The sequence below is a fragment of the Crocuta crocuta genome, unplaced genomic scaffold, assembly GCF_008692635.1.
Source record: "Crocuta crocuta isolate KB4526 unplaced genomic scaffold, BGI_CrCroc_1.0 scaffold148, whole genome shotgun sequence".
NCBI lineage: Eukaryota > Metazoa > Chordata > Mammalia > Carnivora > Hyaenidae > Crocuta > Crocuta crocuta.
In genome coordinates this window covers 104,511-128,924 of record NW_027532416.1, presented here as the reverse complement: position 1 = coordinate 128,924, position 24,414 = coordinate 104,511, and the positions used below count along the sequence as shown (strand labels likewise).

The 24,414-nt window shown below is 36.8% G+C and overlaps 1 long non-coding RNA gene across 1 annotated transcript; it reads left to right on the top strand.

Moving 5' to 3' along the window:
- The first annotated feature begins 1,219 nt into the window (after nt 1–1,219).
- LOC144243839 (uncharacterized) lies at nt 1,220–18,362 on the top strand. Its single transcript, XR_013338789.1, has 2 exons — nt 1,220–1,270; nt 18,197–18,362. It is a non-coding gene; the product is annotated as an uncharacterized LOC144243839 (long non-coding RNA).
- The last annotated feature ends 6,052 nt before the right edge of the window (nt 18,363–24,414 follow it).

Sequence of the window (24,414 nt, the reverse complement as noted above, 5' to 3'; positions counted from 1 at the left end):
ACTTTAATTTTTTATTCATTTCATATTATTTTTATTTTTGTCCTTATCTTCTGGGCACAAATACACACTGAATTTAGAGACTACATCTTGTCACATATTATTCTTTTCTTTATATCTATAAAGTATAACCAATGTTTCTTTAGCCATGCTATGAGTAAGAATAGGTCCATAATGACAACAATATCTCTCTGGTTGCAGGTATTTAAGAATTATTAGTGGGTTGTCTCTTATGAGCTCCAAGTTTTGCCATCAAGTTTTTTTTCTTCTGTTTTCCCCCATTTTCTGTTCTGGCTTTGTGGTCACATTCTTGTCACTTCAATAATAAAAGCCAGAACCATATTTCTCCCCTGCTAAAATAACAGCCAAATCCTGTGAGTGGTGCTCATGTTGCCGCTCATGCCCCTGTGTCCATAGCGAGAACACTGCTGCTGGACGGGGTCTGATCAGGCAGCACTACCTTCAGCAGGAACTGATACTAATCTTCCTTCCCTGCCATAAGTTTCCATTGTTCTGGAGTCAAATCAATACTCTTTCATCCTTCCCCTTTAACAGAGGTTATTACTTGACATTTCCTTAGTTACTTACCAGTCCATCAGACAATGAAATGGATTTGAATTGTAAAGATATCTTTAGTTTTCTTTTTAAAAAAATTTTTTTTAATGTTTTTTATTTATTTCTAGGAGAGAGAGAGAGACAGCGTGAGCAGGGGAGGGTCAGAGAGAGAGGGAGTCACAGACTGAAACAGGCTCCAGGCTCTGAGCCGGCAGTCAGCACAGAGCCCGACGCGGGGCTCGAACCCACGAACCGTGAGATCATGACCTAAGTGAAAGTCGGACGCTTAACCGACTAAGCCACCCAGGCGCCCCGATATCTTTAGTTTTCTAAAATAATTTTATGTTTCAGAGATAAAGTCATCATTCTGGTATTCCTGACTTCCCCTGACCCAGTTTGGGGCACATAGGAGGCCCATGATGAGTGAAAACAGTTATTCTTATGCTTTTTGGTAAGGGATAAAGTATAGCTTTTGACAAATATGAGTCTTAGCATGCTGCCTGTGGATTTGTGTAGAAATAACTGTGGTTCTAAAAACTTGGGTGCACTTTGGAACCCCCTGCATGGCTTTATAAAAATGCAAACATCTGGACTCCATTGTAGATCTTATATTTGAGAATCTTTATGATAAACATAGGTAACTTATATTTTTCAGATCCCCTCCGGTGATTCTAGGTCTACCTACCCAGAGATTGCATTTGAGAACCACTGTACCAAGGTAATATAGTATTCAACTGCAGTCTACCAACATTGATGAAGCACCTACTTCTTGCTAAACATTAGGCTACATGATATGTATACAAACTGAGTAAGTTAGATCCTGTCCTCAAAACGTAATGGGGAGTGAGGTCTGAACTGTAAACGGACAATTAGAATAGGATATGATCTTGAAACAAGACATTTCTACAGCTGTGCTCATTTTCGTCTCTCTCCCATGGCCGCTTTTTCCTTTTGGCCATAGAATCTCAGTATCATGGACAATTATCATGGAAACTCAGGTAACCTGTTTCCTTAAGGAGTGTCTAGGTTATTTTTCAGAAAATAGCTTTATGAGACATTGTTTTTCTAAGCTTTCCCTTTCTTCCTAAGATGATAATAAATCTGGCTGAGATTAAAGGTGGAATATACTCTATTTTTCCCTGTTTTTATTGCTTCGTAAGACAGTTTGAAGCTCCAGTACAGCTATTTAGAGAAGACTCATTTAATTTCCAGTTTGTTTGTTTGTTTACATTTGTTTCTCTATGTGTGACTGTGGTGGACAAAGCTTCATGAAATCACCCTAGCTAAAGCCTAGAAACACTTAGTGGATTTTACTCTGATTGCTGCAGGAGGTCACCACTGGCTGGATATGCCACCCAAAGCAGTTTTTACTTTTAGCATCCACTCTAAATCATGTCATGCACCTCAGAATAAACCCCCCTCCACCACCACCACAGCAACCCAACTGTTTCCATGGAAATTCTCTGCTAAACCAGGGAGCCGGTTTACTGAATCCTTGACAGGGGAGACAGCAGAGGGTGGTGGATAAAAACTCAGACTCAGGAATCAAATGACTTCAGTTCAAATCTCAGTATGACACTGGCTGCCTAGGCCACTTTTGGCAAGTTCATCTCTCTGAGCCACAGTTTCCTCATCTGCAAAATGGGGATGAGGCTGTATAAAGTGATATTGCTGAGAGGACAAGGTAATACACAGAAAGCATAATAAATGATTGCCATTTGTGATAGGTGAGAAAACGCTCCCCTAAAGATGTCCACACCCAAATCCTTAGGACCTGTGAATATGCTACTTTACATGGGAAATCAAGCGATGGGCCTGCGTGCTGTTAAGGCTAGGCAAGAGAAACATTTGTCAGTGGTGGGCTGGAGCAGCCTGTAAAGATTTACATCATGGAAATCATCAAATGCTACACCAAAGATTCCCCCTATCCTACCCAAAGAACCCATTGTGAAGCATTTGCCAACATAACCATCATTTAGTTTGCAACTAGTCAAAAGAGTTTGATTCTAACTGGTATTTGATTCTACTCAAGACTAACAGGGTCAGAGGAACTAGCTACTACACCAACTCCTTCCTAGTGAAAAACACTTTTGTTATGATGATCTCCTCTCATTCTGATAACTGCCCTGGGGAAATGATATTGTTATTCACTTTATATAAACCAGGTGAGGTTCAGCAACATGAGCTGATTGTCCAAGATCATACCATGTAGTGGAGCCAGGGCTCTCAGAAGTTATCCTGATGTCCAAACTCCTGTTGTTTTTCTTTTTATACTGACGGCTGGCACACTGTGTGGTGCATTACTGTGCTGAATGGATATGTGTTGAATAAATAAAAGATTACATGTGCTGCCAGTTTTGGAGCAGAAGAAATAGAAAATAATTTTCCTTAGCTAGTTTAACTTTCTTGAAAAAATGAACAGGGCTAAAATTAGACTAGATATTCAGCCCAAAACTAACTCTGTGAAATGGGAAAAGAGAATTGTCTTCCCGTGGCGACTTTGTGCTAGTCAGTGTGCTAAGTGGGACAAAATCACATTCATCATCTCCTCTAAGGCAATCAAAAACCCTGCTGACTTGTGATTATCATACACTTTTTACATAAAAATGAGACTCTGAGAGGCTACATGACTTGCCAAGTTCTTGCAGTCCATGAGTGGCTTATTAGAGATTCAAACCTTGGGTATGTTTGCCTCTAAAGTCTGCCTGATCCCACTGTGCTATACCAAGAAAAAATTGGGAGTCTTCAGTCAGTCATTCACTGTTCCTCTGGGCATGCTTGCCTTCTTCCTTCAGTAGGCAAAATAGAAACTTGTTACTTAATTAGCCAGAAATTGACTAGTATTTGCATGTACTCTGCTAAGTGCTATACCTCTAATGTCATGCCCAGAAACTACTTGAAAAGTAAAGAAGGTGATGTTTAACAACAAGATTGCTGAGGATGAAAACCCTGGGTTAAAAATCCACGTGGTATGAATGTGGGCAAATTACATACCACTCTAATTCTTATTTCCTCTTCTGTAAAATCAGGATGATAATAACTACTTGACAAAACTGTTGTTAGGATTAAAAGATATAATTTATGCTGAAGCACAATACTTGAAACACAATAGGATCTCAAAAACATGGTGGCTAGTCTTGTCATAGCCAGACCTTTTTTCTTTGAAACACACCTGACTAAAGGCAGACAACAAACTCAGGAATAGACCTAGGGACCTTGTGGAGTGTTTTGAACATAGATTTTTATCATATAGCAGTCTTACATAATATGAAAATAAAGGAAAATGGAAATATAAGCCAAAATACAATGACAATATAAGCAAAACCAGTTTGACTATTCTGAATAAGTTTGGCCTAAGAATGTTTTAATTACTGCTTTTCTGTAGAATATTCTTGTGCTATCAATGGCATTGGCCATGCAGTGTTTCTGAAAAGTGCACTAATATTTTCTGTGAGATTTTCTCCCAAGCCCCAGACTCTCATTCTGCATGTGTTAATGGTAGCAATTTCTTGATTTTATCATGCATCAAGAAGGGTTTCAGCAAACAAATAAAACTCATATTCCTTCATTAAATGTCCCTTAAATGACTTGTTGGTAAAAGCATCAAGGGACTGCAATTATCAAATGATGTCTTAACAACAACATGCAAGGTTGTGCACACATAGACAATAACATACAGTTAAAACTCTCTTTTGCTAACAGAAATTGTAAAACATTATGTATTCCCTTTTCATATAGACTCATAATGTTAAAAAAAGTGTTTTGGAATTGATGAAATACAGTAAGCTTTGAACATCCAGGGAAATGAGAGAACACTGTGATAATGAAAAGAACATCAGCTTTAGAGTTAAACAAACTTGTGTCTAAATGCCTGTCCTACCCCTATCTCTGTGACTTTGCATTAAGCATAGTTTCTCAGAGCCTCAGTTTTCTCTTTGTTGAATAAGGATAATAATGTACTCCTTGAGGGATTAGGAGGAATGAACCATTGTATATGTAAAAGTATCATTGATACCCTAATTTTCATCTTTTCTTCATCAGTTGCCTTCTGATAAACCTTCAAGAGCAAGGTGTTTAGAGAAAAGACTTCCCTACCTACTCCTTCCTCGCTCCTGGCATCATGCAATGAGTCAGGCCTACCACTGCTATAAGGGGAGGAGGGGAAAAGAGACTTGGATTATTTCAAGAATTTTTTTGTCCTAAATATTATAACTAACTTCTCATATATTTATTCCAATGTATTGGTTGCCTAAAAGGTGGAACTAAGTACTGTACCATCTGACTGATAGAACATAAGGACAATGAAAGCATGGGAGAGACTTCCGAGGAGGAGATGCAACAGATAATTAGTGCTGTCTGCAAGTATCTGCTCAGAGCAGATAACACTACTTCAAGGAAAGGATTTCTCCCATATTAGCTCTCATGTATCTCTAAAGGGAAAGTACACTCACTAATAGCTTTGTTTTCCTCTTGCCAACAATTGTTTTTAAAGTTTGAAAATATGGGCGTGAAAAAGAATATCACCTCATGTTTTTCTCCAAATGAAAGAATTGTTGGTTATTAGGTAAGGAAATCACTGAAGTGCCCCCTGCCCAGGCAGTACAAAAGAAGAAAGAAGGCACAGGCAGAGGAGTCCCTTAGCTCAGTCCATCCTCCGTCTGCTTGCTGACTGACTCCTGCACGTGGCTTCTACTTTGCTGGAGCCAAACAGAACTACTTGACATGAACATCCATAACCTACCAAGCACACATCCTTTTTCCTCTGCTCAGGATTAATTATTTGCTATTTTTGCCCACCTTATTTCTTCTCATTTTTCAAGAATCAGATCAAGATCAAGTAATCTGAAAAGCTGCTCCTCATTTGTTCAACCCAAATTTTTTCCCATATGTGTGTACATTGATAAGGACATTTTTTAGGTTTATTTATTTGCTTATTTTGAAAGACACAGAGACAGTGGGAGCAGGAGAGGGGTGGAGAGAGGGGGAGAGAGAGAATTCCAAGCAGGCTCCACACCATCAGCCCAGAGATCAATGCAGGGCTTGAACTCACAAACTGCAAGATCATAACCTGAGCCAAAACCAGGAGTCAGACATTTAATTGACTGGGCCACCCAGATGCCCCTACATTGATAATAATATTAATAATGATAGAATTGTGAGCACCTACAATGTGTGAGGTTGTTTGCATTTATTATATAAGCCTCATAACATTTCTGAAACAAAAGTATGATCTCTAATTTTGTAAAAGCACACAGAAGCCAAATAAGCTTTCCAAGCTGACACAGTAGCTAAGAAGTAGGGCCTGGATTTGAACCCAGATTCTTCTGATTCTAAAGCTCATATTCTTTTTTAAGTTCGTTTATTTATTTTGAAAGAGAGAGAAAGAGAGCGAGAGTGTGCGTATGAGTGGGGGAAAGGCAGAGAGAAGGAGAGAAAGAGGATTCCAAGCAGGTTCCACACCATCAGCATGGAGCTGTGGGGCTTGAACCCATGAACTGTGAGATCATGACCTGAGCCAAAATCAAGAGTTGGATGCTTAACTGACTGAGCCACCTAGGCACTAATCTGAAGCTTATACTCTTTCTTTTATATCATATTACCTTCATAAATGACACCATTCTGTACTCTGTGTGTGATTGTGTGCATATATATATTCGTCTTTCTATTATTTTTGTTGCCAGAATATTTAACGGCAGATATCATACCTTTCCTTTATAATTCCAGTAACTGAGAAAACTTCATAATATTAAAAGCACAATGAGTATTGGTTATAATAACTATATGAAATTTATATAAATTATAAATGATACAATGTTCTATTTTCATTCATCTAACAAATATTTGTTAAAGACCTTGTATGTACAAGACACTATTCTAGGTATTAGATACAGAAAAGTGAAGATGAAAAATTACCTGCCTTCTAGGAGTACAGCAAAATGTTAAACCAAGAGTGGGGTCCTTCTAAGTCAGTTGCACAGATCACATGCCTATGAAGCCAGCCCTGATCTGCTCTCTCTCTCTCATCTAGACTGTTTGTTTACTGTGTGTCTAGCAGGAAAGAGTAAAAACCCTAAACTTTTACTTCCTTTAAGGAAAAATCATTAAGCAGGAATGCTAGGAGTGTCAGTTAGGGAAGTTCTTGGCTTGAGATAGCCATAGAACATTTGCATTTATCCTTGTTTCATTCTTTTATTGCACTTCATCATTGCCAAGTTACCAGACATCTATCAGATATCCCCAAGAATGCAGACAAAAGGAGGAAATTCAGTCTGGTGCTTTGGTACCAAGAAAATATATAGATTTATAATCCTGACCTTGATTCCAATAGTTTTTTGCCATATTTATTAGAGGCATAGAGGAAGAATGAATACCACTCAACATGGTTGCTCACCATCTGCTAATTAATCAGGGAGATTATGTAGTGGTGAACAAGCTGAATTGGGTTTTGTGCTTTGCTTTACTTACTAGCTAAAAGTAAGTGATATTTAAGCACAATATGAGAACAAAAAGCTTCTGGAGATTAGAACAGTCCTGTTTTCTTATCTTTTGCTAAGCATTTCCATTGTATATTTAAACTATAAATTGGGACAATTTTTCTGGTTACAAAGGTCTTCTTAACCCAGTGAATGTGCTACCCAGATGTTCAAATGAATAATCCAAGATTCTGAGTCTGTATGTTATATGTATATTAATGTTTTGAAGCACTTGTTAGAAAATAGTATAGCTAAGCACCAAGAATGTAGGAGTAAACAGAAAGAATACAATTTCTTGCCCCACTAAAACTTAGAATCTAGGCTATCAAACATTCTTTCATTTATAAAGCCTTTATAATACAATGATATATTTTTTCTTTTCTCACAGCCTTTTGTACACATCTGAATAATATCTTCTGTCGTATGATACTTTGTCTGCCTACTTGTCTCCCATTTTTGAGCTCCTTAAAGGCAGGAGTCATAATTTACACACCTCATATCCCTGGTACCTACATAGTAGATTATTAATATGTATTTAATAAAGAATACTTGGGTGGGAAGAAACAATAGCAATGGGCATCCAGGAAATGCTTGAACTTCCATGCGCAGTATGACCACCCTGATGACCATGGACCTGGGAATAATAAGACCAGCTCAGTCTCTGAGGAGGGAGCGGGATCTTGGCTGAACCTCTGTGACATCTTGGAATCTGACTTTTTAATTTCCTCACTATTAACCTCTTCCCCTCATCTAACTAATTACTGGGTCTTAAACGTTTACTTTACCATTTTTACTATCACTATCCTATTTATAAGTCTGTTAATATTTCTCCTGGACTGTTGTAACATCTGTCCCACTGGTTTTCCTTACTTTTGTGTCCCTTAAATTCATACTTCACCATAATAATAATATGGTAGTAATCAACTTAAACTGAAAAGCTAACATGTTATTTGCCTACTCAGAAGCCTTTTAGAAGTTAGTTAATTACTAGCGGAATCTACTCAGAACATGGCCAGTCAGGCTCTTCTGAACTAATCCCGCTTTGACTCGGATCCCACTATCTCACTTCTTGGTGAAATCTTTGGCAATTCTTGGCACTGTTTCTTGACTTCATGCATTATTCAAGGACATCTTATATCCCCATTTCTTTGTTGAATTCAGTTCTATTCATCCTTTAAGACTTAGCTTGGATAACATTTCCTTCAAGAAAGTCCTGATCAATGTCTCCACTAAGTCAGCCCAATATTTCTCACCTTTGCTCAGTATTATAAAACTCTAACATATCTTATAAATATTATTGAAATTATCTGTTTCCATGTTCAATCATCCTGGCATACTTATGGAAGTTAAAGACCATGGTGTAAGATTTGTAATCTTACATCATGAGCTGATGAGCATAAAACACTTAGTATGCTGCTCTACAGATGCTCCGTATATAACCTGCTGTTCTGTAATGTTGATGGAGGTATTAGTGGCAGAGATGCAGCTAGCTCTTAGGTACCAGTGCACTTTTCATCTTTTCTCAGTGCTCTACTCTACTTCTCTCTTACTGAAGATCAATTATTTCATAAGTCAGGAAATACCACACCGGCAGCTTCAAAATCTTGTAATTCTTAGAGTTTTAGTTACTAAAGGTGACTTAGTCCTTTTTCCAGTTCTAGTTTTTAAAAAAGTATGTGGGGAAGGGATTTGATTGGCCTAGCTAAGGTCAGGAGGGCCTAGCTTAGCCCTTTGTTGGACCAATCAATTGTGGTCAGGAGGCAGAGTGTTGATAACAAGATAATCCTACTTCTAACACAGGAGGGCCAATGAGGGTGAGTGGTGGGGTGTGAGGGAGGAAGAAACAGTTCTGCAGAGAAAGGACATGCTATTCTCAGAGTAAAGGAGTTTTGTGTGACAGCCCAAACCAATAGGTATTTACTGTACCAGCCACTTTAATGGTAATTCTTATAATAATGATAATGCAGCAGATTCGCTATAAATAAATCTAACATATTATGGATGCATGGTAAAACTATTGTATCAAATGTGCTGCCTCTTAAAAGGATCACTTGGAGATAGATGTACCATGATTATATGAACATATTTCTGCTCTGTTGGTTAAAGAAATACCCTCAGTACCTTATTGTCTTCTCTGGCAGTGATTATGCTCATTTCATATTCAAATATTCAAGTTTGGGGCAACAGTGTTAAAATAATAACAGGGAAGACACCTGGGTGGCTCAGTCAGTTAAGCATCTGACTCTTGGTTTTGTTTCAGGTCATGATCTAAGTCATGGGATCAACCCCATTTTGGGCTATGCACTAACAGTGGAGGGCCTGCTTGTGATTCTCACTTTTCCTGTTCTCTGGCCCTCCCCCACTCACACATGCACTCTTTCTCTGTCTCAAAATAAATAATGTTAAGTGTTAACATATGTTTTCTTGATATTAAAAAATATTAAGTACGTCTGCTATTGTGTGTGAAACATGTTGAATAACATATATAAAATTACATTTTTATGTGTGAATATATATAATATATACACACATACACACATGTATACATACATATGTGTATATATTACATATGTAATGTGTATATTCATATGTATATCTTACTCACCATAGTAGTTGAGAAGGTCACGTAGATAAAATGTTTAGTACTGTTAAAGAGCTAGAACTATAAACATATTTCATTTCTTTTCTCTGGAAAGAAGAGTGAATTATAGCTCTGATTACAAATGAGCCTCCTGGAGCAGGCTCCAGTTATCAATGTATTAAGTCATTTCAATTTTTGCAAAAGAAATGTGCCATTTTGCTAGCACCCTCTGGCCCTGTTTTGTAGGGCTGATGGAGTTCAAATGAAATGGGTGCTTGGAGAATAGAATGAGTTTGTTTAAAGAGAAGAATAAAAGCACCCCCAGGTATGAATCAGGGGTGAATTGCTCTAGCAGGGACTTGGAAAGAAACCAGCTTGTTTGCCTTAAGAGGGTGGTTGCTAAAATGAAGGCATGAAACACTCCTGTCCATATTAGATGAGAGTCAAACATAGCACAAATGATGGGATGGGAGCTGGGGGGGATGAAGACTTTAAAATAGCTCTATTCTTGTAGTCAAATGCAGTAGACAATTGGGAGCTGAAAAATAACTGAAGGAAATGCAGGCCTGCAGTCCTTGCATGGAGTGCTGAGAGGAAAATCTGGCTCACTGATAGCCGGACTCCTTAGGCCTTTGCTCTGAGGAGCCAGAGAAGAGGGTATGGCAGGGAGCACTGAAATCTATTTCAATTCAACTTTCTGATGGGAAACCCTGTCAAGTTTTTCATTTAGTTCTCTCAACCTCTCAGCAAAACAAGTATTAGTAACTTCGTTACACAGATGAGCAACTAGACAATGGCACACAGCTAGACGATGGAGAATCTCCCTAACTGCAAAGCTCATCCTCCTTCTACTACACCACTTATCTTCAGGAAAGGGCAGTGTGAACTGCTCTGTTTTGCCCTACATCTGTAATTCTAACCCATGCAATAAGCACAGTGAGAAAGCCTAGTTTGTGCTGGTCACTTGAGCTACACAGAAATGAAACATGGAGCATGCTGACAACCTAGTTAAGAAGGCAGACTTGCACTTATTGTAGAGGCAAAGCAGATTATGATGAGTGCTATAAATTAAGGTACAAATGAAGTTTTCAAAAAAGACATCTTGCACAAACTATGTCCTCATACCTATCTGTGTCTCTGTACATGTTATTTTCTTCCCCCCTTGCCTTCTAAATTATTTAAGCCTGCTTATTATTTTGAGAGTCAGTTAATCATTCAGATGGCTTTTTTAAAATGCTATTTATGGGGCACCTGGGTGGCTCAGTTGGTTAAGCGTCTGACTTCAGCTCAGGTCATGATCTCACAGTTTGTGGGTCCAAGCCCCGTGTCAGGCTCTGTGCTGACAGCCAGCTCAGAGCCAGGAGTCTGTTTCAGATTCTGTGTCTCCCTCTCTCTCTGACCCTCCCCCATTTATGCTCTCTCTCTCTCTCAGAAATAAAAAAAAAAAAATCAAAAAAAAATTTTAAATGCTATTTATTTAGATAAATGTCATGTAATCAAGCCTGTACCAAATACTTAGGAAGATATATCAAAATACAAGACTGAGTCCTAGTCATTAGGAATTGGCAAAAGAGAGTGAGAGATTAAAGTCAGACAGACCTGAATTAAAACCCTGGTGCAGTCAGGTACCAGCTGCAGGAGCACTGCTGGCCATGAGATCTCTGGCCCACCATTTCCACCCAGACATTTAAAAGGAGACTATGCCAAGGGACCATTAAATCCTTCTCTGGACACCTTTTGTAAGAGTCTCTCATACGCTAGACCACAAGATGTCTGTACCCAAAGTAGTACATTATGAGGAGGAAAAATCTAATTTGAAATCAGGAGGGAATGTTTGCTGGAATTTGGGTCAACACATCTAGGAGAAAGAAAACCGTTTCAAATTGGGTGCAGACACATTACATCAAACATATTGCTCTCTGCTGAGAACTATGACAGAAGAGTTTGAGCCCCAAATTCTCCATTAAGCTCAAAACACAGTTGCTGAAAAATATCTAAAGCAAAATTCTCCTGTGTGTATTGAGCTAGGAAACAGAAAAAGTACAGAGAATTAGTCGTCTCTTCAACCAATATTTACAGGCTATGGAAAACAGAGAAGACATCTTTAAGTCAGACAGACATGGGTTCAAATCTCAGATATGCATGTCACACAAGTGACTTATCCTACTGACCTTCAATTTCCTCCTTTGTAATCCAGGCTGGGATATTATGTGTGCAGTTTCTTTGTGAATATCAAAGAGGCTAATATGTACAAAGTATGCAGCAAATTGCCCAGCACATATTAGGCACTCAATAGAGCTAGCATATTCTTCTGTGTGTATCTAGGTTGGCTTTATCCACTCTGTTTCAGGCACTATCATAATTCATTAATAGTTTACTTGCTTGTGGAAAGACTCCATATATATCTTTTATTTGAAGACAATCTTACTGATCTTCCTTCTGTCGTTTTTAAATTTTTTAAAATGTTTTATTTATTTCTGAGAGAAAGAGACAGTGTGAGCAGGGGAGGGTCAGAAAGAGAGGGAGACACAGAATCAGAAACAGGCTCCAGGCTCTGAGCTAGCTGTCAGCACAGAGCCCAATGTGGGGCTCAAACCCATGAACTGTGAGATCATGACCTGAGCTGAAGCCAGATGCTTAACCAACTGGGCCACTCAGGAGCCCTTTCCTTTTGCCTTTTAAATGCAGACATCTGAGTAACTAGATAGCTTAGAAGAGTATATATTTTTTTAATCAATTGGGAAGTTCAATAATTTTAAAGTGAATAGAATGAACATATGTCAATATGCATGTGAAATAATTCTTCAAACTTGCCCAAAGACTGATGTAAATCACAAAAATTGGCATCATTCTTGTAACTTCTCCCATATGTCAAAAATCATGGAACAGCCAATATGCCTTCAGATCTGACCCCAAAGCTCTACCTGCTCATACCTGTATTAATATTCCATTTGGGAAGATTATAAATATTTCACTATTGTAAGTTTTTGCAAACACTGGTATTTTTCATGCCTCTAGCAATCTCCAGCTTCTCAATATTTTATTTTCTTGGGTAGCATGCCATAGATGAAATCAAGTTCTGCTACCAGATTTCCAGAACGTAAAAATCTGAAGTTAATATTGAATAGTGTTAAGGTAGGTGTTTTTTTAAAAATTCTTCTGTAGGTTTATTGTTGCTGTTGTCTTTTAATGAAACTGAAAAACAACAGAAATGTTGATAAATGGAAGGGTTTCCTTTCAAATTTCTAAATTCCTAAATGTACACATTTGCCTAAATTGTGTATATATTTGCAAAGCACTCATCCATATGCAATTGTTTTTAAGAGCTGAAAAAGAAGAAATAGCTCTAGAATTCACTCAAGGCAGAATTACCTGTCAGTGTAAATGCCATATATGGTGTCCTCATCCACTGTTAATGTACAAGAGGAAAGGGGATCTCAAAGTACTTTTCAGCAGCAGTAGAAAATAGCTTTTCTTACTTTCCAAAACAAAGGCAGGAAAGGAGGGTAGTCAAACACTAGAACTGAGTTAGAGACAGGAAGGGGGAAGATGGGATTTGGCAAAGACATGACTCAGAATCTTTGTTTTAATGTGATTACAAGCAGCCACCATGAATCTATAAGGACTAGAACTAAAAATAATCTCTATTTTCTATCTCAGAATTGAATGATCTTTAATTTTTTTAATCTATGGACCTATGTTATAGTTCCCAGAGGTAAAGAGAGACAGACGCACACACAGGGAGAGACAGAGAGATAGACAGAGAGTGAAGAGAGAGACACATAGAGAAGAGAGAGAGAGACACAGAGAAATATCCCAACTATTCAACTGGATATATGAAAAACCTCCAAGTTACCAACTCAGTAGAGACAGTAAAAACTTGGACCAAGCTGAAATGAATACCCGACCTTCACCAGGAAAAGGCTTCATCAGGCAGTATGATCCCATTCAATTCCCATTCTTCAAATGCACTACTCTTTCATTTCCGGAATGTATCATGTTCTGACCAACCACAGGGCCTTTGCACATGCTGCTACCTTTATGGAGGGAAAAGCTTTCTCTTACCCTTGTTCTCTACTTTTGCCTTGATATGTTTCTAGTCTTCTTCACATCTCAGACCAATCAACTCCTCAGAGTCACTTTTCCTGAATAACTTCAACATGCAAAATCAATCTTTGAGACTATAAACCTCAGGTATAATTTCACACTTACTTCCAGTCTTTAAAATGAGTATCTGGCTCCCTTCTAGACTATGGACTATACAACTGCAGATGTATGACTGGTTTTGCTCATTACTATATCCTCAGCACCATGCTTAACATGTGGCATGTATTACATGCTTAAGAAATATTTGTTGAAGGACTAAATCAATGAGTAAACAGCTGTATCTATTTTTCTTTTCAATTTTTTAAAATTAAAAAAAAAATTTTTTTTGAGAGAGAGACAGCATGAGCAAGGGAGGGTCAGAGAGAGGGGAAGACACAGAATCCAAAGACAGGCTCCATGCTCTAAGCTGTCAGCATAGTGCCCAATGCGGGACTCGAACCCACGAACCATGAGATCATGGTGAAGCCAGACGCTCAACCAACTGAGCCACCCAGGCACCCCTCTTTTCAATTTTTTTTTTTAAATCTAGTTATAGCACAATACTGGTTTCAGGAATAGAATTCAGTGATTCATCACTTATATACAATACGCAGGGAAAACCATAATAAGTACGCTCCTTAATGTTCAACGCCATCTAGCCCATCTCCCACCTACCTCCCATCATCAACTCTCAGTTTGTTCTTCCATCTTATTTCAAGAGTTTTAAGGGGCATCTGGGTGGCTCAGTCGGTTAAGCGTCTGACTTCGATTCAGGTCAGATCTCACGGTTAGTGGGTTCAAGTCCCACATCGGGCTCTGTGCTGACAGCTCAGAGCCTGGAGCCTGTTTCCTATTCTGTGTCTCCCTCTCTCTCTGCCCCTCCCCCACTCATGCTCTGTCAAAAATAAACTAAAAAACAAAAGTTTTAAGAAGGCATACTATTTTTGTCTTGCTGCCGTTTTTTAAAACTTAGTGAGATGGGGAATGTTAGTTTCTTACTAGATCCCAATTACACGTGTAGGTGTTTTAAGACATCCTTGTCTTAATAGTTATGGTATAATTTCTGTTACTACATTCCACCATGGTGAGATTATATCTAAGACAGGTGCCAGGAGAAGGTGCCAAGGATGCAGCCACATGACAGATAGGAGTTTCCTCATGTAGTAAGAACTGAGAGTCTCCAGAGGGCAGCATGACCCAAATATAACCCTTACTGATTCCTGCTATCACGTTTATATATATATAAATATATAAATATTAAATATATTTATATTAAATATTAAATATATAAATATATANTTTTTTCTGGAAGTTGTTGGTTTTTTTTAATGAAAATACGCACAGGAATGATGCCTGCCACTAACACTTAGACAGGAATTGGGTTACCAACATTTGCTGATACTAGACATTTGTATGGAGGCAGATAATAATTAAACCCCATAAAAATGAATACGCAGCCTGAGGAAAGAATAAAGTGCCTATTGCTGCTGATACTCAAATAAAGCAGGATGCTTACTAGTGAGCAACACTGTGTTGGGGATTACTGTACTGGGTACAGAGATGGGGGCATGGCCCCTAAGAATCAAGAAACATCTCTATAAGATGCTATGAGTTTTTGACACTCTGATGACATGGAAAGAATGCCTTTCAAATGCAGAGGAAACGCACAGGTGGAAGTCCTGTACATGTATGAAAAATGACATTTGCTAGCTAAATAACTTTGGAAAAACTTAACTTCCCTAAGCTGGTTTCCATTTCTTAATAATGGCTATTTGAAAAGCTTTGAAATAATTTTTTAAAAAAAGAACAGCTGTAACATTTTATACGAACTATATTACACTATGTATATGTTCTATGTACATGTTTTTTTTACTACTATTATTTTAAGAAAACTCCTGTATCTTCATTGCTATATAGTTTGGTTGGAAGGAAACTTTTAGGACAACTAGCATCTGAGAAGGGGCACTGCCATCCCTCCCTACCCCTATGTCCTTTGTGGGAGAGATAGGATTGACTCATCCAGGGCACTTGGATTCCCCTGAGGTTCCATCATAGATAGTTTCTCTCCTAAGACACCAGAGCATAAACTCTCCACTGCAACTTCTCACAGTGGGGAAAAAAAGTTTACATAGGATATAACTGCCCAAAGTCATGATGTTGGTCGTATGATTTGGTTAGGCTCCCTCATGTAAAGAGCGAACATTTGAAAACAATGTCAAAGCAAAACTCTTTTTTCCCTGGCAGTATCGCAGTTGGCACACCACTGCAACAGGCGTGTCTCTCTTTCTACTCCTCTTCTTCCCAATGGCCAATATCTATTCATTCATTCAACAAGCATTTATTGAGTCCTTGTAGAAATATTGAGCTAGATGTAGAGGTATTATGGTGAGGAAAACAGACATGGTCACTATACCATGAAACTTTCACCCATGCAGAAGTGCTTATAATTAAAAAAAAAAAAAAGGTATCTTAAAAATAAAAGTCAAATGGCAGTGGCAACAGAGATAAGAAGGAAAGGGATACAGGAGACTGGCACTGAATAACTGAGTAATCAACCTGGTCAGGTGAGTTAGGAATGATCTACTTGAAGGACAGGAAAATTGAGAGGAGTTATGACAGATTGGAGTTACCTGGGGGAAAGAAGACTGTGAAGTGGGAGTAAGCTAAAACTTTCTAGAGAAAGAACACAGCATATGCTAAGGTCCCAAAGCCTATCCTTGTCCTCAGCTAACCCTCTCATGGTGTAAAAATTGATACAGACAAGACAAAACTTCACAGGCTCTCCAAGACCCCGCCCCCACCAATCTGGATAGGAAACAAAATTTTAAGAGCACTTATTGTCTTAACAGGCCATAATGCACTATACCAATAAGCTTGCTCAGAAAACAACAAATAACATTTCAGCAAGTGCCTAAAGACGGTATTGTTCCCTTCCTGAATACTCATCTTTACCAGCAAGTTTTCTTGCTCTAAATGTTACCTTCTGTCTGATACATTAGCTAGAATTCGCTGTTCCCAATATTCATCTAATTTTAATCTCTCCTACGTTCTCTGTTACCAACAGGGGAAAAAAGAGGAAAAAAATGGCAGTGGGGGTGCTGGAGAATCTCTGGCATTTTCTCCTTTCTCATCTTTTATCTTCTTTTCTCATGCATATTATCCAAATACCTGTCTTTTATTAATTCCCATCCAAATCCTTTATGGTATACTCTCTAGAACTCTCATTTCGTTTTTACCTGACTTCTGTGAGCCTTCAAAATTCATGCAGAATCTTTCTCTACATCAACTAACACAGCTTTTGTTTTTGTTTTTTTTGGAAGGGCTCTAGTCCTATTTCCTCTAGCCTGCCTGTACTTTCCCCCTTAGCCATCCTGTTTGCACATTAGAATGTTGGTGGGAATGTAAACTGGTGCAGCCATTCTGAACAGAGATGCTTTTAAGACTGTAGATGCTTGGGAGCACCTGGGTGGCTCAGTGGGTTAACTGTCTGACATTGGCTCAGGTCATTATCTCAGTTTGTGAGTTTGAGCCCCGTGTTGTGCTCTCTGCTGACATCTCAGAGCCTGGAGCCTGGTTTGGATTCTGTGTCTCCTTCTCTCTCTGTTCCTCCCCTGCTCGCTCTCGCGTGTGCTCTCTCTCTCCCTCTCTCTCTGCTCCCCGCTCTCTCAAAACAAACAAACAAAAACACTTTTAAAAAATTGTAGATACTTGATCCTTGTTCCCAGAGATAAGGGTTTATTTCATGTAGGATGTGTCCTCTTCATAAATATTTATTAAACTTCCCAAGTGATTAACATGTACCAAGGACTGAAGACCAGTATAGATGAAATAACTTCAGAAAAAGGTTTTTATATTATGCATCTATGTTTTTCTGATCTTTGCACAGGGCTGGCATATAATACAGTCTCAGTTAAATGCTCAAAAATTACAAGGCTATTTAATTCCCAGACTCCACAAAGATTAATGGGGCTCTAATTTCCTTTTCTAGATTGTTTTGGAGAATTTGTAGCTCAGCATCCCATAAGGAAAGTGTAAAATGTTTTCCCTAAAGACTTTTATCCTTCCGCTAGTCTCATTCAACTTTTATCAACCACAACTCTAAGCATCAGCCTGTAAACACAGGGAAGCATATTTCCCAAGGCTGCTAAACAATTCATTCTCCTCCACTCAACAGAACAGCAGATATGCTGACTTGCAAGGAAGTTAATAAATAGGCACATAAGATCAGGGATTCTAAGAGAGGGACAGTTTTCACATATTCAGCTTAAAAGTAAATCATACTAGAACAATGTAATTACTCTAAGAATCTTAAAAGTATCATTCTATTATGAAGAGGACTTTGGGACATTAGTAATTATAACCAAACAGGAAAGTCTTTCAGTTCACTCACAGTTTGACTAAAACCATATTAACGCTGTAGAATTTGGCTTATGTAGTGTCTAAAATCACTTACTACATTGAATATGTTACTGTGTTTTGCTGATTTTTCCTTTTTTACCTCCAGGCATGTGAGGAATGTAATGCAAAGAGAAGAGAGATTTCAACAAAGCCATCAACCAAAGAAAGCGTGAAGATTGGACCATGGGAAAATACATGAATAATTTGTTTGATCACAATATATATATATCATCTATGTGTATGTACACAAATTTTATTAATTTTGTATTCTATGACTTTCCCATTTATACTTTAGTAATTCTCAATACACTTAATAATTATTTATTTAAATCATTCTAAATATCATTTATAATTTATACACACTTTAATAATTGATTACAATTTAATAATTCTGAGAGGGATTTTTTTCAATAGATCCCTTAAGATATCCTACATGAACAAGATGTAGTTTGTGAATAAAGATGATTTTATTCATCTTTTCAAATATTATGTCTTTCTTTTTCTTGACTAATTGCATTAGTTGGAATCTCTAATGCCATGTTGGATAAACATAAAATGGATATCCTTGCTTTATTCCCTATCTTATAGGAAAGCATTCAGTCTTCCACTGTTAAGGATGATACTAATGCCAAAGAATACAAAAAGACTAAATGAAAGGGATACACACTCCAATACGTATAGGAGCATTATTTACAATTGCCAAATTATGGAAACAGCCCAAGTGTCCATCAACACTGATGAATAGATTAAAAAGTGGTATAGGGGTGCCTGGTGGCTCAGTCGATTGAGACAATAACTATTGATTTTGCATGGGTCATGATCTCATGGTTTGTGGGTTGGCATGGGGCTCTCCACTGAGACTGCAGAGCCTGCTTGGGATTCTCTCTCCCTGTCTCTCTGTCCCATTCCCTGGTCACATGAGTGTGAACTCTCTCAAAATAAATCAAATAAACTTTTTAAGAAAAGAAGTGGTACACACACACACACACACAGACAATGGAATATTAGCCATTAAAAAAGAATGAAATCTTGCCATTTGCAATGATGTGTTCGGGGCTAGAGAGTATTATGCTAAGCAAAATAAGTCAGTCAGAGAAAGACAAATACCATATGATTTCACTCACATGTGGAATTTAAGAAACAAATGAGCAAAAGGAAAAACAAAAAGAGAGAGGACAACCAAGAAATGAACCTTATCTATTGAGAACAAAGTGATGAGTACCAGAGGAGAGGTGGGTGAGGGGATAGGTGAAATAGATGGTGGAGATTAAGAAGTGCACTTTTTGTGATGAGCACCAGGTGTTATATGGAAGTGTTGAGTCACTATGTTGTATACCTGAAACTAACATTACATTGTATATTAACTGGAATTTAAGTAAAATCTTTAAAAATGATGATAATTGTGATTTTTTTGTACATGCTCTTTATCAGCTTTAGAAAGTTTATTTTTATGTCTAGTGTATTGAGTCTTTTCATAAGTGAATATGAAATTTTGCCTTTTTAACCTTCTAATTTTTCTTTTTTTTAATTTGGAACTGGCTATATGAGTTTTTCCCCTTTTATTTTGATAGACTGAGTTATGCTGTTATTTTTTTCTTTACTGTAAATCAAGCTTGCAGACCTGGGAAAATTTTAAGTTGTTTTTGAGTTTTGAGTTATTACCTTCTATTTGGGTCTCTATTTGTTCATATTTTGTAAAGGATTATTACCTATATTCTTGACGATATTGATCTGTGACAGATTTTACCTATAAATTCTTTATTTGATTTTGGTATCAGGCAATGAAGCCTCATAAAATGAGATGGAAAATGTTTCCTCGTGTTCTATTTTCTGAAAGATTTTGTGTAAGATTACTCTATTCCTTAAATATTAGTTAGAATTTACCAACAAATAAATCTGGACCTATAAGTTTCTTTGTGGGCAATTTATGTAGAACTATAAATTTAATTTCTTTAATAGATAAATGTTATTCATATTTTCTTTCTTTTGGGGTAGGATTTGATAGCTTATGTTTTTAAAGAACTTTTACCCGTTTTATCTAAGTTACCAAATTTATTGGCATTAAATTTTTCAGGAATTCTGTTAACATGTCTTTTAATGTCTGTACCATATATATAGTGATGTGCTTTTGTCCATTTCTTATATTGTTAATCCATTTTGTCTTTTCTTAGTTTCTCTAAGAAAAAGTTTATTAGTTCATTATTATTTTCAAAGAACCAACTTTGGCTATGTTAATTTTCTCTATTTTCTGTTTATGGATTTTTTGCTGTTATCTTTATTATTTCCTTTCTCCTTGCTTGTTACTTTTTTATTATTGCTTTTTCTTATTGCTTTGTAACATTTTGATTATGACACACATTGGTGTGGCTTTCTTGGTTATATTGTTTGGGGCTTGCTGGATCTTGCATCCATTCATTTTTATCTTTCATGGAAACTGAAAAAAATTCAACCATTATTTCTTATGCTCATGTATTTCTGAACATATTTATAGTAGCTGTTTTGTCCTGGTCAGCTAATTCCATCTTCTTTGTCATTTCTGCATTTCCTTATGTCATTGATTTTTCTCCTGATTTGGGGTCACATTTTCCTGTTTCTCTGAATGCCTGTTGATATTTTATTTAATTCTAGATGTTGTAGACACTGTATTTTTGTCTTAAAGAGAGTTAAGTTTTTTGCTTGCAGGCTCTTAATTTACTTGTTTATCAGCTTGACCATTTTGAGACTTGTCTGTAAGATTTGTTAAGGTTAGGGTAAAGGAGCTAATCTTGAGATGTGGCCTTTCCAAAGAGTCAATTATCTGAAGTATTCAACAAAGTCTTACTACTCTGGGTAGTTGGAACTCAAATGTCTCTAATCATGTCTATATTTTGAAATATCCATTGACTTCTTAGCTTCCTGGTAACTGTTCTCTGTTTGGCCTTTCTCAGTCTCACCCTATGCTGCATAGCTTTGTATTCAGCCAAGAGGAGTCTTATGCAGTCATAATGCTGCATAAATGGGAGTCTTATGCAATCATCTAGAGCTCCCTTTTTCTGCACAGTTGTCTCCTTGATGATACTCTGCCTGCAAATTCCAGTCTCCCACAGTATCTCCATTTCTCTAGCTCAGCAAGATAACTGTGCCCTTCTTGGTCTCTTGCTCCAAGTGCTAAGGACAAGAACATGCTTCTGAGAACACTTGGACAACTGTGAGGTTCAGGTCATTTGTTTCCCTTTGTTGGTGATCTTGGATTTGTGCTGCCTATTGCACAATTTCTGAAAAAAATATTTCATATGTTTTATCCAGTGTTATAGTTGTTCACGACAGGAGGACTAGACCATTACCAGCTATGGCATCATACTAGAATTAGGTGTCCTCTCCCTCCAATGAACATTTTAAAAATCAAATAAATGAACCAATAAAGCTTCAGGAATATAGCAAATTATTCCTATTTGCACAAATGTGCTAGATCCTAGCACTGGCCTTTAAAAATTCAAACTTCCAGCTCATTCGGTTAATGACACTTTTGGATGGAGTAAATGCATAGCACTTATCAGTTATGTGAATTTTTATGAGACATTTAGTGAAGATGGAAATAACTGCTACCTCATAGTTGTTGTGAAGTCTAGAAATAGTGATTTTAACCCACATAACAGGGGCACCTGGGTGGCTCCGTTGGTTAAACATCTGACTTCATCTCAGGTGATGATCTAATAGTTTGTGGGTTTGAGCCCCACGTCGGGCTCTGTGCTGATGGCTCAGAAGCTGGAGCCTGCTTCAGATCCTGTGTTTCTCTCTCTCTCTCTCTGTGCCCCTCCTTGTGCTGTCTCTCTCTGTCTGTCAGAAAATGAATAAAAAAAAAAAAAAACAACATAACAGTGTTTGACACAACAAGCACTTAACCAATGGATATCATTATTCTGACATCAAAAGTTAAAATCTTCAATGCGGTGATACTTTAAACATATTTTCATTATATGTTAAATTTAAATTATTAAATTATATTCTAAAAACACAACATACATATAAGAAAAAGAATCCAAGTAGTATAGAAAGTTCTACAAAAGGAGATGCCTTCCTGCCATCTTAGAGCTCCAATCAATCTTTTGAGAGGTAGGGCCATCAATAGTTTCTGATGTATTCTTCCAAAATTTTGTCATGGCTGTATAGATATAAGTGTCTGGAGCCTCTTTATGTTCATGCAAATAAAAATGTTTTATACATGTTTTTCTCTACTTTGATTTTATTCATTCAATGATATGTCTTGAGTTCTGCTCATTTTAACACCTACAGATATACCTCATTAATAGCTGCATCATATTGCTTTATATAGATGTAACACAATTTCTGTAAATACTCCCGGATTTATAGAAGCAATTTTATTTTCAGATTTGTTTTTTAAAATATAGCTCTAATAATCATTTTTACATATATCTTTCTGTATGTATGAACATGTCTAGGTAAATTTCTAAAACTAAGATTGTTAAATAGTTATGTATAGTTTTATGTTTTAGTCAGTACAGCTGTTTTCTTCCAAAGAACTTCTCTATTTGCACTTCCACAAACGGCACTTATTTCTCCACATCATTTTCAACACTGTGTATTATCAAAACTTCAAGTCTTTCCCATCTGATATGTGAAAGACAGAATCTTAATATTTTAATCTCTATTTCTTTTACTATGTCTAAAGTAGAATATCATTTGTTTATGAGTTATTTGTGTTTCTTTCTATGTAAACTGCCTATTCTTAATCTTGGCCTCTTTCCTATTTCTTTTTAGTTGGTTTGTCTTTTTCTTACTGATTTGCAAGACTTTTTAGGTTACAATTAAGAAATTAGTTGTTGCATATTGCAAATATTATTGACATTTTTTAGATAGAAGCTTATTTTTTGGTCCATTATGTTGTTTTATTTGATTTTCTTTCAGACATTTACTTCTATTCAAAGGTTTAAATTTTTATACGGACAATATTTTCAATAATTTCCACTATGATACTCATTTTTCTATGCTCTTTCCTCTTATTCCACTATAATTTAAAGATTATCCTTCAGGCAATTTCTGACATGGTAAAATTTCCAATATGACACTTTTCAAATTTCCAACATTTTAATTTTTTTCACAGGCAATATATTTTTGTATAATGACTGAAGTAATATTGTTTTTAAAAAGCTAGTAAGTTGAATCAATGTCATTTGAATAAGTCCATTTCCTTAATAACTAATTGGAAATCCAGTTCAATGATTTGTTTCTATTTTCCATTGTAAATGCTGTGTTTCTGCTCTGCTATAATTCTGGAAACCTTTATAAATATAATACAGTGGGTTAAATTTGACAACATTTGTTTCTTGGTGGAAATGTTAATAACATGAATGCACATACATATATAGAATGATATGCTATGTTAAGGAAAAATATGTGATTTACTGATTCAAATAGTCTATCTAAATTATACACAAAATTTGCAGTAGCTATCGTATTCTGGCTGTCTTCTTTTAACATTAAAATGCAGTTTGTAACAATAAATCCAAGTCATGAGACTTAACATGAATTCTTTTAGGGAATGTTTCTGCCTAGACATATAGCAGTTCAGAGAGATGCCATGCTCATGAGAGGGAATGAGATTTGTGTGCTCAAAGGAGTGTGATTGGATTTACAGATTAACAAAATGAGAAAGATCAAAGCCTTGTTATCAAGCAGACCTAGAAGCCTAGAGCTTGCTCTTGTAAGAAAAATTGTTCTGTGCCCTTACTCTTTCTAATCTTGACCTCACAGAGAGGGTTTTGTACTTAAGATAGTGTCATCAGAATGCAAAATTCAGGTCACATTCCACCTTCTCTTAATATGGATGAATACTCCCATGGTGACTAAATTGGTAACTCTATGAAAATTTCAGGCTTCAAACAAATTTTTAATTCCATTAAATTGGTGTTCAGCAGAGCACACTGACTTCTGTGGTTAGCAAAGAAAAATTAGGCCCACATTCTTACTCTTAATCAAATATAATCTCCCTTTTTCTCAATTCTAGGGACTGTGTTTTTCTCCCATTTATTTCTTTAGTGCCTAGCACTGTGCCTGTCATATAGCAATCTGCTGGAAAAATAATTTCTTTAGATTCAACGGAGTTGCAGTTTGTGTGGTTTTTAAATGCTAACACACAAACCCATATTGATTCAATTAAAGAAAATGTTTGGGAAGTTTGCAATTTATAACATGTAGGCAGATAATGAGGATCTCATCTTACGTATTCATGTTAATCAGGGACAACATTGCCTTAATTAAGATGCTGAGCTCTTTCTTATCCATAATGTTAAAAAGACTGGAGCATTTTAAGATGTCTGTTTTATC